This window comes from Pinus tabuliformis, chromosome 1_1, assembly GCF_031772625.1.
Source record: "Pinus tabuliformis cultivar Carrire ecotype Pingquan chromosome 1_1, CPIR1, whole genome shotgun sequence".
Taxonomy (NCBI): domain Eukaryota; kingdom Viridiplantae; phylum Streptophyta; class Pinopsida; order Pinales; family Pinaceae; genus Pinus; species Pinus tabuliformis.
In genome coordinates this window covers 84713330-84727976 of record NC_142297.1, presented here as the reverse complement: position 1 = coordinate 84727976, position 14647 = coordinate 84713330, and the positions used below count along the sequence as shown (strand labels likewise).

The following is a 14647-nucleotide window of genomic DNA, read 5'->3' as shown; positions in this document are numbered from 1 at the left end:
ACCTCATTCACTAGTTTCTTTGAATTCACATTAACGATCCATATTGGTGAATTATGTAGACTCCAAGACCCTCAATTACGGATCATACTGGCTAAAACTTATTCTATACTCTAACTCTTCTCCCTTCAACACCAGTTGCTTTATTTGAAGTAGTTTCAAAGTAGAATTGAGAGTAGATTGACTTTTTGAAGTAGTTTCAAAGATGATTGACTGGACATACCATAAAACATATAATTATTACTTTCATAATTATATGATGTTAGAGGTATATGTCAAATGCAGTAGTAAAGTAGTAAATTCTTATGGCTCTGCTTTAAGAAATTTAAACATGATGGTGGAAAATGAAATTAAAGAATAACGGTGAAAACACGTTTCTATGACGGTTTGTGGAAAATTTAAGCATGATCAGAAAATTGAATAGGAGAGTAATTGGGGAAAAGGGATTGTATCCTGTATTCTTCGGAAGTGTACAAAAATGGATGTGGTTGTCTCCCATCATTCCCACTACTTAATTAGCAAGCGTACAGGGTGTGGTCGTTTTAACGTCTGAAACGCCCATCTTCAGATGTTTGTGAGTCGACTCTTTTGATGGCATCCCTCCGCTCATCTCACACTTTCTAAATCTCATTCACGCAAAATCGTTGGAGTTGTACTATCATCACACTTATATCATCTTGAGATTTTCTGGTTACTGCTACCTCTACAAGCTTCTTGCAAGCAGCTATAGGGCCTCCTGCCAACGGTATCAAGTTAGGATGTTTTTCAACGCAGAAAGGCCTGGCAATATCCACTGCTTCTTGGTTACTGACTTTATCCCACAACCCATCTGAACCCAAAATTAAAAACTCGCAATCAGATGTAATTTTAATCTTTCTGGTCTCTGGTTCAGCAGTTACCCATTCTTTCAAGTGCGAATCCCCTATTGCCCTAGATACAGCCAGAGATCCTTGAACTCGCCAAACTCCATGGCGGAGCTCCACAATTCCACCCAAATTTTCTATCCGTTGTCGCTCGTCCTCCCTTCCAGCCCGATGATCACATGTAAGGGCTTCAGCAGCGCCCTCTTTGCTCATAACTGCTCGACAATCCCCAGCATTGGAAACCACCAAGTTACCACCTTTAATCAGAGCAGTCACGCAAGCAGTACCGCTGCCAACCTCCTGCTTCAAAAATTCTGCATCTGTTGTTAAGTACCCAGCTCTAACGGCCTGCTCAAGGGAGTTTTCTGTTTCATCTTCCATGCCAAGCATAGCGTCCACAATATTCTGCCCAAGATTTTCGGCAGTGAAAGCCGCAGCTTTCCGACCACCATGACCATCGAACACACCAAAAAAGGCCTGTCTGGAATCACCGAGAACATTGACAATGGCTTTGTGGGTATCCTCCATGAATTCTCGCCGACCTTTTTTGCGCGAAACTGCATAATGAGTACCCTCCTCATTCACCTCCTCCGGCTGCTCCACTGCCGGACATGGCGCGTTTAGGCCCGACAGCTGCAGCGGAATATCCAGCTTCTGCGGCCGTTTCCTTTTGAGAGGAGGCAAAGGGCACTTGCTGGCAATCAAACCATTATCCTCCGGGACATTGACACAGGAAGAGAAATGTTTGTGTTCCGGGTTCTTCCTGCTCTCGATCCACAGCATATTCTCGTCTCTGATGGTCAAAACAGGCCTCAGCGGAGACCCCACAAAATTTGCGTGGATGCCGCTGCTCCTGGGCGTCTGGAAACCAGGATTTCTGGGGGAAGCTGCCCATGTCTCAATACCAGAATTGTATACAGTAGGGGACATGCAGGAGCCGAAGACCGAGGGAGAATTCACTGCTACAATGCAAGCCATGTTAACAATCTCTAGATACTGCTGTTTCTGCCTGTGAACTTTGTTGATACCTTGGTGTTGCCCTATCACGGGACCTCTGCAACGGTGATAAATAAGTGATCCCTTCTCTCGTTTCAATTCAGCTGTATGTGTCGCTCCGAAACTGATAGGCGTAGTGGATCCCTGCATTCTTATAGCTTCAATCGTTTCATATCAAAACAGATTTTGAAAAAGTCTAGTCACCCGAATCCAGCACGTGCACAGTCAAATATCCCCATAATAGCAAAGTATCAGCATGTCCACAGTCAATTATCCCCATAATAGCAAAGTATCCAGCATGTTCATAGTCAATTATCCCCGGAATACCAGCGTATTACCAGTCAAGTATGCAGCACGTGCAGTCAATTATCGCCGTAATACCAACGCCTATTCTCTGGAACATGCTAAAAGAGTCTAAATTCATCCACAGTAAAAAAAAAACCGGTATCATTTGCGCCGCCAGTTGTTTCCGTTTTCCCCACCTGTCTTGAGGACGATAATGGAACCCGCGGTCCATCTCCGCCGTCCATCCATGAAAAGCCAGAGAAGGCCCCACTGGGCATGTCGCTTCTCATCTACATGTGGTCGTCGTTCATCAGCACATGCGCTGCTGCAAAATTATATATATATGCGGTGGTGGGGTTTGCCTCTGCAATACATACGAGGCGGGTGGCCAGAATGGTTATTATCCCACAGTCAAGCGAGTGGGCCGTGGGACATGATGATTATTCGTCCTAAGGTCACGTGGGTTGGCTTTCGACATCTGCCAGAGGTATTAGTATTACCAAAACAATGACTATGTCCCAAGTCTACTTGTAAAGTCGCGCTCAAAGTCTAGAAACGCTATAACATAATATCGATCAGTGAAAGATTTATTATATTATTACTGATCGTGAATCTAGTACTTGGTGAGCCGTATTGGTTATGAAAACGTTTCCAGAATTTTCAGGAAGCTGTACAAAGTGTTTTTAGTTCTTGCCATTGCCAGCGGAAAGAACAAAAACGGGAGTAATTTTATGTAGCATATTTACACGAAGCTAATTCACTAAGGTTATTAATAAGGTTTAATAATAATAATTAAAGTTTATTAATAATAAAAATGTTAGTGTGATTTTTACCAAAATAATTTTGGTTTACAATTATATTTATATCAAAAATTTTAATAATATTAATATTAATATTTATTAATAGGGTGGGTATAAATTAATGATGGTCTCATGTAAAATTAGAAAAACAACAATATGATAACTTGGAGTAAGGATTACAAGTGCTTAGCTAATCAATTTGAATATTGGTATAAAAAAGAAATATAGAAAAGTGAAGTGGCTTTTCTAATTTTATAAATTTTATTTAGACTATGTAAATTTTGAATTTTCCTAATATTGGTATGTTATTTTTCATCCAAAATATAATGCATATGTTTCCTTTAGTTCATCTTACAAGTATCTAAATGATAAAATCTTGCTATAAATTTTTTTGGAGTCTTATATAACAAAGTGTTCTTCTGCACAGCTATTTTTCTAAAATTTATATATATATATATATTAAAGAAATCTATTATATCTTTGAAAATACAAGACCTTTGTTAGTACCACATAATAATTCTTTAAATTATCAAATGTTCTCCCTATTTAGATGATAAATCATAATGTTCTCTAGTGGGTCGTATATATTCTTTTTTCCAAATAATTAAAGCACGTAAATTTATGAAAGAGGCATTATATTCCCATGAAATGCAAGCTACAAAAGGCACTGTACTTCTATGAAATGCAAACTTCTGAGGAAATTTATTTTTTGTTGACGCGAGTTATTGTAATATGTCTTTTTGGTGATGTGGGCTCTTAAGAGAGGCTTATCTATGTTTTATGAGTAGTTTTATGGGAAAAGATTAGTGGCAATTTTAGGATAACATTGTGACAGACTTCTGAGAGATTATTGTTGGTTATGGAGGGTTGATTTGGCACTTGGAAGACTTGTTGGTCCACTTTTTTATGACTTGGATTTATCTTTTTAACTAACATTTTATAAAGAAAGGATTGTTGAGTTTTCCCGTTGTAGTTTTCACCTTATCCATTGACCTAATTTATAGTGCTTCTTATCCTTTGTGCATTGTATTTGTATAATTTCTTGATAACCTAATAAATGAAGTAAAAACATAATGGAAAACATAAATATGCTATCTCAAATAATTATCATGATTAGAAGTTATAGATTGCTCTTGAACTTCAACATGGTAGTAGAGCAAGGAAGATCAAAGAAGTAGTTGGAGCCTATCTCTTGGAAAGGCCGAATCAAGTTGAACTAATTTGGCCACAAACACCATAAATGAATATACAAGAAGTGTCTCCCTTTATCTCCGTGTCTGTTACAATTTCCTAGCCTATATTAAATGAAAAGACTGATGAAATTCACCCTCACAATGGTCAATCTCTTAAATTACAATATTTCAGTCCTTGCGTCACGGATATACATTGTCAAAATAGGAATAACTACTCCTTGAAATGTTTCTCCAATAACTCCCTCCAACTTCTATGCAACACAATTCCACTTCATTCCACACAAATCAAATCGAATTTTGTTAAATTTATTTCGCATTCTTTGTTTGTCCAATGATTTACTATACAATTTGGAAATATATTTTCTAGTTAACAATTCACTCTGATGTCTGCAATGCGCATATTGTTGATTTTATTTTGGTTTGCATGTCACTTTTTCATGCAAAAAATAGCTCATAAGTGTCTACAAATACCTCATTTTTTATCATTTAAAAACTTCTGTAAATTCAACCATTTCACCTTGCAAATAAATATTCAATGGCACAACACCTATTCAATGGATGTTCTCACATTTTTCATTCCATATCATCCTTACTCCAACTAATCGCATTGTAACAAACCAAAATTGCGTCGTGGGAATGACAATAACTGCAAAATTGAAGTCAGAATTGAAAGTGTGGATTGAAATCCAAATTGAAATAGGTGGCAGAAGAGAAACACCTGCAAAAGGAAATGGAAGAGGTCATGTAACAAGTGGAAAAAATATTTTTAATTTCATATTTTTGGGTTTGAAACTGAAAACATTGATCTACCATTTTCCAAGCCTTTAATTTAACCTGTTCAATTGTGACTTAGACAAATAGTATTTGGAGTATAAGAAATTCAGACCATCCAAACAATTTTTAATTTATAAAGAATTGAAATTCCTAAACCCCAAATCTAATATATATCATGTTTATCGGCGTAATTATTCATCGTGAATTTAGTGCTTGAATCCGTATTGGTTATGAGAACAATTCCATAATTTTGAGGAAGTTGTAGAAATTGTTTTTAATTCCACAAAAAATTGTTTTGCCGTTGCGAGCAGAGAAAACAAAAATGGGAGTAGTTTTATGTAACATATTTTTATGAGATTAACAAGATTAATGAAGGTTAATAATAAGGTTTAATAATAGGGTAGGTGTAGGTTAATGATGATCTCTTATGAAGTATGACAATGAAAAATTAGAAAAACAACAATATGTTAATTTGGAGGGATAAGTGCAGGTGCTCATCTAATGAATTTGAGAATTGGTAGCCATAATTGGAAAAATAAGAAAATCTAACAGGAATTGCAAACATTCTCATTTGGATGGGAACATATAAAAGAAGTGTCAGGAAACTCATTTGAAATTGCATCCAAAGTGGCTAAATTCCAAGAAGAAGCAAGAGAAGCTACCAAGATAAAAGAAGAAGTGTAGAAATCACCTCTTATCTAGATGAAGCCATAGTTTTCACCACATTGTAGTAGCCAAAAGAGGGTGGAGATAACCATGAAATATTCTCAATCAAAGTTTAACTAAAGAATCAAAAGGTTTTATCAGTTTGAAAATGGCTCTCACTGTAATTTGACTCTTGAAACATTAGTTGATGAGATTGGTTCAAAAACTTATGATCTAATGCATCCAAGCTTACTAGCATGGTTGTAACGGAAAGCTTTTATCAGAATCACTTAGAGATATAAAATCAAATTTTACAGTAATGCTAACTACTTTGATGAATTATATTGTGCATTACCATTGTTAGACACCTATAAAGTGATATTTGGTGGCCAATACACATATGCAATAGGAATGCTACTTTCTGTAGCAAGGAAAAATGTCACTTTATGAAGGGAGGTAACATAGTATATTTTATGAAATTAAATATTATACTTGTGTATCGTATTCTAGGCCACTATTTTGGTTTGAAAAACCACACACATTGAAAAATATATCATTTACTATTAGAATTGGGAAACTTTTGGTGAATATTATCAATTTATTCATATCTTTGTAAAAAATAGGTGATTTTTTAACAAAATGGGTGATTTTTTTTAATAGCCAAAAGATAGCTAATTGGAAAATTTTCGCCCCCAAAAATTCCCTAGGTAACACATATACTTAGTCAAATCACATAAATGAAGAGAAAGAATAGATGCTATAAAACAACAAACTATCTTCTTCATGATGGAATGATGGACATGGAAAAGTAAATGGAGGTCATGTGTTTCGATCTTATTAATGATATACTTTTTGAAAACCAAAAGCCTCCCAAAGAGAATGTGCAATCTAAAATGGATTGAAAATAGATAGTAATTGATCATGACTTAGATTAAGAAAAATAATTAGCAAAAGAAGAGGCCACGAAAGTTGTTGTTGTGGAAGTTACTAAAAATTAAGTGAAAGTTGTTGTTATGAAAGATGTTGAATATTCTATGGAAGAAGAGTTAGTGACATGACTATAGAGAAAGGGGCTACAAAATACTAGTTTAAATATGTAAATGTGAATGAAGTAGGAGGTTGTAATTGTTGGTGTGATGGGCACACCTTGAATTAGTTATATACCCATTTGCCACAAGGAATTTTGACATGCCAATGTAAGAACCAATTAATTAACAAAATAAAAATTAAAGTTAGAACCTAGAAGGGAATGGTGTCAATAAGAGATAAAGTGGAAATGAAAGGGAAAGGTTATTTGGATTTCTAGCTATCCCAATAGATCTCAATGTCATCCTCTATGTAGAAAACTAGAATGGCTTGCTCAACAAGATGAGTAAGGGATTAGTTTTATTCTTGTAATTAAATTTCTAAAATCCAAGAGAGAGCCAAAATACCTAAACTTCCATAAATTGCTGATTAATAAATACTGAATATTACCATACCAAATTGATTTCCTGAGATTGGATTTTTAGGGTCACTCACTATATATTGTGGTTATATTAAGGTGTATGGTTTTAGTTCAATGTGTTTAATAATTGCTTTTGGATTTCATGAGCTAAAATCATGCTATTGCATTATTTAGATTTTGGTAGCATTCACGTAAATGGTTCTTGTATTTATTATATCATTGTTCATTCCCATTTCATCTTCCTATGTAGTGGGACAATTCTATATACATACATAGGCACCAAATATATTTTTATACTCACAATAACTCTTATTTAAAAAATAGACAAAAATGCAATTTTGTATATAGTCATATTGTGATTCATTTTTATAATGGTTGGAAGCATTCTCAAGTGATTACTATAAGTTTGAGACATTGAGACACTTCTCTATTAACAATGATCTTTTTTATTAATTTGTTGTTATTGTGATATGACCAACAACATAAGTGAAATGTATTGGCAATGTTGTAGTAAAGTGTTTTTATCCCTTGGTTAAAGTTAGGTTGCATGATGGAATATTTCTTTGTTTGAAGTGAGTTAGGGTTCATGATGGAATATTTCATTGTTTGAACTGTCTATTTTAGTTCTATAGTATGGTATTTAATTTCTCATAGAGATAGAACTCATAGTGGTTGTTCCATATTGATAAATTGTTTGCATTCTAAAACTCATAGTGGTTGTAGTAGATAATAAATCAAGGGGTTTGAAACAATGTCTTAATAGTTGTCATTTAATGTAGTGAAATATATTCCATTATAACAATAATTGAAAAAAAATTAACATTATCCCAATTAAAAATCCATATTGATAAATTATTTGGATTCTAAGTCCTTGGATTATGAACCATATTCACTAAAACTTATTCTAAAGTGTAATCTTTCTACCTAATTCACTAGTTTGTTTCAATCCACATTAAAAAGTAATATTAGTGATATATGCAAACTCCAAATTCCTCAATTATGATCATACTCACTAAAACGTATTCCACTCACTAACTCTTCTACCTTCAACACCAATTGCTTTTGTAGTTTCAATGTAAAATTGAAACTAGATTGCCTAGACCTACCATGTTGGGTCGGATGGGTGTAACGAGTCTACTCTTTTGATGGTATCCCTCCGCTCACCTCACACTTTCTAAATCTCTTTCATGCAAAAATGTGGCAATTGTACTATCATCACACTAATATCATCTTGATATTTTCTGGTTACTGCTACTTCTACAAGCTTTTTGCAAACAGCCATAGGACCTCCTACTAATGGTATAAAATTAGGTTGCTTTTCGACGCAGAAAGGCTTGGCAATATCTGTTGCTTCCTAATTACTTATTTTATTCCACATCCCATCTGATGCAAAAATTAAAAACTCACAATCAGATGTAATTTTAATCTTTCTCGTCTCTAGTTCAGTGGTTATCCATTCTTTGAAGTGTGAATCCCCTATTGCCCTAGATATAGCCAGAGATCCCTGAACTCGCCAAACTCCATGGCGGAGCTCCACAATTCCACCCAAATTTTCTATTTGTTGTCGCTCATCTTCCCTTCCAGCTCGATGATGACATGTAAGGGCTTCAGCAACACCCTCCCTTCTCATAACTTCTCAACAATCCCCAGCATTGGAAACCAGTAAGTTACCACCATTAACCAGAGCAGTCACGTAAGCAGTACCACTGCCTACCTCCTGCTTCAAAAACTCAACATCTATTGTTAAGTATCCAGCTCTAACCCCTGCTCAAGAATGTTGGAAGTACTACACACCTACATGCGGACTCTTAGTTAGAGCATGGAACTACATGCAAGATTCGTTCTTCATGATTTACTCCTTGATTTGCTCCTTCTTTAACTCCACAACTGGTTAGTTCTTCTTCATGATTTACTCTCTAATTTTCTCCTTCTTTAACTCTGCAACTGGTTAGTTCTTCTACATGATTTACTCCCTGATTTGCTCCTTCTTTAACTCCGCAACTAGTTAGTTCTTCCACATGATTTACTCCCTGATTTGCTCCTTCCTTCACTCCGCAACTGGCTAGTTCCCTCCAGAACTTGTTGTAGGTGTTGAGCCTTCTCATTGATCACCAATATGGCGCATTACCTTAGGATCTTCACCCAATAATTCTATATCATGAGCATTGTAACCTATTTTCTAATGAATCATTCTTTTGTTCTTTCGATTTTCTTTTAGTGTTTTTGCTCTGCAAAGCTGTGTGTTCAACCTTTACTAGCTAGATTCATCTGTGCAGGTTTTCTAACACATTTACATGGTATCAAAGCCTACAAGTTGCTAGATAAAATGCGCACCAGTACTTTATTTTGCAGGTATTACAGCTTGGAGATCGAAGATCGACAGAAAAATGGAGTTTCCCAAAGCATCGATCCTAACACCATACAACTATCACGAATGGAAGGACCAAATGGCTCGATACCTTCGTCAAAAAGGGTTGTACAGGATTACCATGGATACAAAAGTGGAACCCACTTCAGCCATAGAGAAATCCGAGTACCTCAACCGTATGGATGAGGCCCACGAATCCATATGCATGTGCATCTCTCCAGAGTTGCAGTTTCATATATCTGCCTGCAATACTCCAAATGAGATTTGGAAAAAGGTTGAAGAACTCTACGGGAAACAGGATGAGATGAAAGGACATCTGCTCGAAGTGGAGCTGCTGCCATTGGATCCACGGAACTATGATAGAATTCAAGACTTCTTCAACAAATATAATGATTTATTGCTGCAACTCAAGGGTTGTGGAATTGACAAATCCAAGGAGGAGAGTCGCCAAGTTCTCTCTATTATGTCAAAGCTCGGACCGGAATACTCCGTCTTTATGTCTACATTTCATTCAGTAAGGCTCACAATAGGTAAATCCTACACTATGCCTTCTCTCACAGAATTTATGGAGTCCCTTATTTTTGAGCAAGATAAACTCATTGGCATGGGGAAAATCAAACCTCCAAAAGCGCATGCACTTGCTGTGCATGATGGCAGCCAAAATAAAAATCACAGATCTTATTCAAATCAGAAAAATCAGCAGCAAAAAGACAAGGGAAAAGCGCATTCCCATCTAAAGAAGGAAGGGTACACCAAGCCCTTCAATGACTTCTCCGGCTCGAGAAATGAGAAAGGACACAGATGCACCTACTGTCAAAGAGGATTCCATCCAGAATCCTCTTGCATGAAGAAACAAATTGACCAAATGGCAGAAATCCTTCAAAAGCACAACCTTGGGGACCACATCCCTTAGGGTGCCAAGAAGAAAACTGAGGATCCGCCACACGGGAAAGGTAACAATTTTCATGCTTTAATTGCAATTAATTCTTCCCCTGATGCATGGATTATAGGTTCTGGTGCATCACATCATATGGATGCTGCAAAGGAAGTCTATTCCTCTTTGGATGCATGCAAAGGACCCCCCATCCTCATGGGAGATGACTCACCTATTGAGGTCACCGGAAAAGGTAGAGTGGAACTTTTACACGGAAGCTTTGAAGATGTGCTTCATGTTCCAAAACGTTTGGTAAACCTACTTTCAGTTTATCAGATCACTCATTCCGGCACCAGAAAGAGAGTGGAATTCACTCCAGATGTAGTGAACATATATGACCTACATAGCAGCTCCAAAATTGCAACTGATGAGGTAAAAAATGGAGCCAGACTGTATACATTTTCTGAATTTATTGAATCTGAATCCTCCTTATTGCTTACACATGCTGATGATAGTAGTAAGCTTTGGCATGAGAAGTTTGGTCACTTAAATTATAGGTATATGCAGCAGCTAAGCAAGCATGAGATGGTGGAAGGCTTTCCAAATATCAGTTTCTCCAAAGGAGTTTGTGAAGGGAATGTCCTTGGCAAACATCCTAGATAAAATTTTGACACTAGCAAGACTCACAGAGCATCCTCTCCACTAGATCTGATCCATGGTGATCTCATGGGGCCTTTTCCTCATCCTTCCATCAACAAAGCAAGGTATGTGCTTACATTTATTAATGATTTCTCAAGGTATACTTGGGTGTATCTTCTCATGAACAAATCTGAAGTTTTTGTGCACTTTGAAGATTTCAAAGCACTAGTTGAGACACAGTCAGGGAGAAAGATCAAAGCCCTTCGTACAGACAATGGGAGGGAATATGTTAACATGGCACTTCAGAACCTTTGCCTTCAGTCCGGCATACAATTGCAGTACACAGTTCCATACACTCTGCAGCAGAACAGAGTTGCTAAGAGAAAGAACCGATCTCTCAAAGAGATGGCTTCCTGCATGTTGCATGCTAAGTCACTGCCTCATAAGCTATGGGCTGAAGCACTTAATTGTGCTAACTACATCCAGAATAGATCTCCTCATAAGTCTGTCAAGGATCAGACCCCCTTTGAGGTTTGGAGCGACACTAAACCAGAGGTCACCCACTTCCGTGTTTTCGACTCCCGAGCATGGGCCAGGATCCCCTCTGAAAAGAGGAAAGCTCTTGATCCACAGAGCATTGAATGCATCTTTTTTGGATACCCTAATGGTGTGAAGGGATACCGACTCCTGATTTCCTCTACAGACAAGCTCATCATTGAGCCAAGTGTCAAATTTGAGGAAAGTCTCTCGCATGCACCTCAATTGCCGCATGCAGACACGTTTTATCTACCTCATGTTTGAGATGATGACTCAGTACACTCAGATGTAGATATAGAGCATGCAGATGCAGAGACAGAGTCTTCAGATACAAATCCAGTGCATGCATATGATGATCCACATCCAAGCCCAGATCGGGCTTCTAGCAGTGAATCAAATTCCCCTGTCATAAATCAGAGAACAAGGAGCTTACATGAGATATATGCACAAGACCACCCAGCTACTATAAATGGTCTTGTGGGGGATAATTCTGATCTGCAGAGGACTAGCTCAGAGTTTATTGAGCCTCCTCTTGCCCTCACTGCCACTGAACCATCGCCATCCTGGCATTGTCATTTGGTTCAGTCTTCTGATCCACAGTCTTATGCTGAGGCTGCTGGGCATCCATCTTGGGAGTCCACCATGGAGGAGGAGTATAACTCCCTCCTCGAGAACCAGACCTGGGATCTGGTCCCCCTTCCTTCAGGAAGGAAACTTGTCTGATGCAAATGGGTCTACAGGACCAAGAGTGCTGCAGATGGGCAAATCACCAGACGGAAAGCAAGGCTAGTAGCCAAAGGCTTTCAACAAGTGCATGGCATTGATTATGACAAGACCTTTGGTCCAGTAGCAAAGATGGATTCCATATGCCTTACACTTGCCATTGCAACTGCCCAGGGGTGAGAAGTACATCAGATGGATGTGAAGAATGCCTTTCTTCACGGAGACCTATCTAAGGAGATCTACACAGAGCAGACACATGGTTTCATTCAGGATTCATCTTTGGTCTGCAGACTGAAGAAATCTCTCTACGGCCTTAAGCAGGCCCCGAGAGCTTGGTATGCGAAGATGGATTCTTTTCTCTTATCACAAAACTTTGAAAGATGTAAGTCTGATCCAAATGTTTACATGCTCAGGACACATGATTCTCTTCTTATCTTAGTTTTGTATGTGGATGATCTCCTAATCACCAGCAGCTCGGCTTCAGCCATTGCTACAGTCAAGAGGGCCTTGCATGATAGGTTCTTGATGACGGACATGGGTCCATTACACTTCTTTCTTGGTCTTGAGATCAGCCAGGATGCCATAGGCATCAAACTCTCTCAGGCTAAGTATGTACGAGATCTCCTCGAGATATTTCGCATGACTGACTGCAAGACAGCACTGACTCCTTTTCTATTTGGGATCCACCTTGAGGATGGAGGTGACACTCCATTAGTTGACAGCACTCTCTACCGACAGCTAGTGGGGAGCTTATTGTACCTCACCCACTCCAGACCAGATCTCTCATATGCAGTAGGGGCAGTTTCCAGATACATGCAGGAGTCGCATGAGCTACACTGGAATGCTGCCAAGCGCATCCTTTGATATGTGCAGGGCACCATCACCTTCGGGATTCACTATGCAGCACGCACTGCATTGAATCTCCTTGGCTTCATAGATTCTGATTGGGCGGGAGACAACATTGATCGCAAGTCCACCTCTGGATATTCACTCAGTCTAGGATCTGGCCCTATATGTTGGTCGAGCAAGAAGCAAGCTGCTATTGCTCTCTCTTCAGCTGAGGCCGAGTACAGAGGAGTAGTGAACATCACCATTCAGGCTCTGTGGCTGCAACACTTCCTCACTGAGTTGGGCGTCCAGTTCCACTAGCGCATTGTCATCTGGTGTGACAACCAGAGCACTCTCAAATTTTGCAAGGATCCAGTACAGCGGCAGCGGACGAAGCACATAGAGATCCATATGCACTACATCAGAGACTTAGTACATGATCGGGTCATTGATTTGTAGTTCTGTCCTTCCGCATAACAGACTGCAAACATCTTCACCAAGACATTCACTGAGCAGAAGTTTCACTCTCTACGTGATTGTCTTGGAGTGAAGGACACAGTTACTTAGCAATTGTCTTTTCTTCCTCTTTTCTTTTGATTACATTGTATTTTGAGGGGGGGTTTTTCCCACGAGGTTTTCCCTCTTTCCTCAACTTTTAGTGCAAGTTGCACTGTATTTTGGGTGACCTTTGGCCTTAGTTGCCAGGGCCCATTTTCTATTTTTCCCCATAGTGGTGTTCACGGGGGGGTGTTGGAAGTACTACACACCTACAAGCGGACTCTTAGTTAGAACATGGAACTACATGCAAGATTCCTTCTGCATGATTTACTCCTTGATTTGCTCATTCTTTAACTCCGCAACTAGTTAGTTTTTCTGCATGATTTACTCCCTAATTTGCTCATTCTTTAACTCCGCAACTGGTTAGTTCTTCTGCATGATTTACTCCCTGATTTGCTCCTTTCACTCCGCAACCGGAACTTGTTGTAGGTGTTGAGTCTTCTCATTGATCACCACTATGGTGCATTACCTTGGGATTTTCACCCAATGATGCTATATCATTAGCATTGTAACCTATTTTCTAATGAATCATTTTTTTGTTCTTTCGATTTTCTTTTAGTGTTTTCGCTCTGCGAAGCTGTGTGTTCAACCTTTACTAGCTAGATTCATCTGTGCAGGTTTTCTAACACATTTACAAAGAAAGTCCTATGTTTGATCTTCCATGTTGAGCATAGCATCCACAATATTCTGCCTAGGATTTTCGCCAGTGAAAGCTGCAGCTTTCCAACCACCATAACCATCGAACACACCCAAAAAGGCCGGTCTGGAATCACCGAGAACATTGACAATGACCTTGTGGGTATCCTCGATGAATTCTCGCCGACCTTTTTTTGCAAGAAACTGCATAATGAGTACCCTCCTCATTCACCTCCTTCGGCTGCTCCACTGCCGGGCACGGCGCGTTTAGACCCGACAACTGCAGCGGAATATCCAGCTTCTGCGGCCGTTTCCTTTTGAGAGGAGGCAAAGGGAACTTGCGGGCATTCGAACCATTATCCTCCGGGACATTGACACAAGAAGGGAAAGGCCTCGTAGCCGGGTTCTCCCCGCTCTCGATCCACAGCTTATTTTCGTCTCTGATGGTTAAAACAGGCCTCAGCGGAGACCCCACAAAATTTGC

At 38.8% G+C, this 14647-nt stretch overlaps 1 pseudogene; it reads right to left on the bottom strand.

The window, feature by feature from the left end:
- Window positions 1-298: 298 nt before the first annotated feature.
- Window positions 299-1955, bottom strand: LOC149211745 (putative protein phosphatase 2C 53 pseudogene; annotated as a pseudogene).
- Between the last annotated feature and the right edge of the window lie 12692 nt (window positions 1956-14647).